This window comes from Bufo bufo, chromosome 3, assembly GCF_905171765.1.
Source record: "Bufo bufo chromosome 3, aBufBuf1.1, whole genome shotgun sequence".
NCBI classification, from domain to species: domain Eukaryota; kingdom Metazoa; phylum Chordata; class Amphibia; order Anura; family Bufonidae; genus Bufo; species Bufo bufo.
In genome coordinates, this window is record NC_053391.1 from 389,239,633 (window position 1) to 389,241,964 (window position 2,332).

Below are 2,332 nucleotides of genomic sequence, written 5' to 3' on the forward strand. Positions count from 1 at the left end.
GACTGATCGGATCCGCAAAACGCAAACGGACGTCTGAATGGAGCCTTACAGGGGCGTGATCAATGACTGTGGTGATCACCCCATATAGACTCCCTGATCACCCCCCTGTCATTGATTACCCCCCTGTCATTGATCACCCCCCTGTAAAGCTCCATTCAGATGTCCGCATGATTTTTACGGATCCACTGATAGACTGATCGGATCCGCAAAACGCATACGGATGTCTGAATGGAGCCTTACAGGGGCGTGATCAATGACTGTGGTGATCACCCCATATAGACTCCCTGATCACCCCCCTGTCATTGATTACCCCCCTGTAAGATCCATTCAGATGTCCGCATGATTTTTACGGATCCACAGATGGATCGGATCCGCAAAACGCATACGGACGTCTGAATAAAGCCTTACAGGGGCGTGATCAATGACTGTGGTGATCACCCCATATAGACTCCCTGATCACCCCCCTGTCATTGATTACCCCCCTGTCATTGATCACACCCCTGTAAAGCTCCATTCAGATGTCCGCATGATTTTTACGGATCCACTGATAGATGGATCGGATCCGCAAAACGCATACGGACGTCTGAATGGAGCCTTACAGGGGCGTGATCAATGACTGTGGTGATCACCCCATATAGACTCCCTGATCACCCCCCTGTCATTGATTACCCCCCCTGTCATTGATCCCCCCCCCCCCCCTGTCATTGATCACCCCCCCTGTCAGGCTGCATTCAGATGTCCGTACATACATGGATCGGATCCGCAAAACACATACGGACATCTGAATGGAGCCTTATAGGGGGGGTGATCAATGACAGGGGGGTGATCACCCCATATAGACTCCCTGATCACCCCCCTGTCATTGATCACCCCCCTGTCATTGATCACCCCTCTGTAAGGCTCCATTCAGACATTTTTTTGGCCCAAGTTAGCGGAAATTTTTTTTTTTTCTTACAAAGTCTCATATTCCACTAACTTGTGTCAAAAAATAAAATCTCACATGAACTCACCATACCCCTCATGGAATCCAAATGCGTAAAATTTTTTAGACATTTATATTCCAGACTTCTTCTCACGCTTTAGGGCCCCTAGAATGCCAGGGCAGTATAAATACCCCACATGTGACCCCATTTCAGAAAGAAGACACCCCCAGGTATTCCGTGAGGGGCATATTGAGTCCATGAAAGATTGAAATTTTTGTCCCAAGTTAGCGGAAAGGGAGACTTTGTGAGAAAAAAATTAATGAAATCAATTTCCGCTAACTTGTGCCAAAAAAAAATAATTTCTATTAACTCGCCATGCCCCTCATTGAATACCTTGGGGTGTCTTCTTTCCAAAATGGGGTCACATGTGGGGTATTTATACTGCCCTGGCATTCTAGGGGCCCTAAAGCGTGAGAAGAAGTCTGGGATCCAATCGTCTAAAAATGCCCTCATAAAAGGAATGTGGGCCCCTTTGCGCATCTAGGCTGCAAAAAAGTGTCACACATCTGGTATCGCCGTACTCAGGAGTAGTTGGGGAATGTGTTTTGGGGTGTCATTTTACATATACCCATGCTGGGTGAGAGAAATATCTTGGCAAAAGACAACTTTTCCCATTTTTTTATACAAAGTTGGCATTTGACCAAGATATTTATCTCACCCAGCATGGGTATATGTAAAATGACACCCCAAAACACATTCCCCAACTTCTCCTGAATACGGCGATACCACATGTGTGGCACTTTTTTGCAGCCTAGGTGGGCAAAGGGGCCCACATTCCAAAGAGCACCTTTCGGATTTCACTGGTCATGTTTTACAGAATTTGATTTCAAACTCCTTACCACACATTTGGGCCCCTAGAATGCCAGGGCAGTATAACTACCCCACAAGTGACCCCATTTTGGAAAGAAGACACCCCAAGGTATTCCATGAGGGGCATGGCGAGTTCCTAGTATTTTTTATTTTTTGTCACAAGTTAGTGGAAAATGATGATTTTTTTTTTTATTTTTTTTTCTTACAAAGTCTCATATTCCACTAACTTGTGACAAAAAATAAAAACTTCCATGAACTAACTATGCCCATCAGCGAATACCTTGGGGTGTCTTCTTTCCAAAAAGGGGTCACTTGTGGGGTAGTTATACTGCCCTGGCATTCTAGGGGGCCAAATGTGTGGTAAGGAGTTTGAAATCAAATTCTGTAAAAAATGACCAGTGAAATCCGAAAGGTGCTCTTTGGAATATGGGCCCCTTTGCCCACCTAGGCTGCAAAAAAGTGTCACACATCTGGTATCTCCGTATTCAGGAGAAGTTGGGGAATGTGTTTTGGGGTGTCATTTTACATATACCCATGCT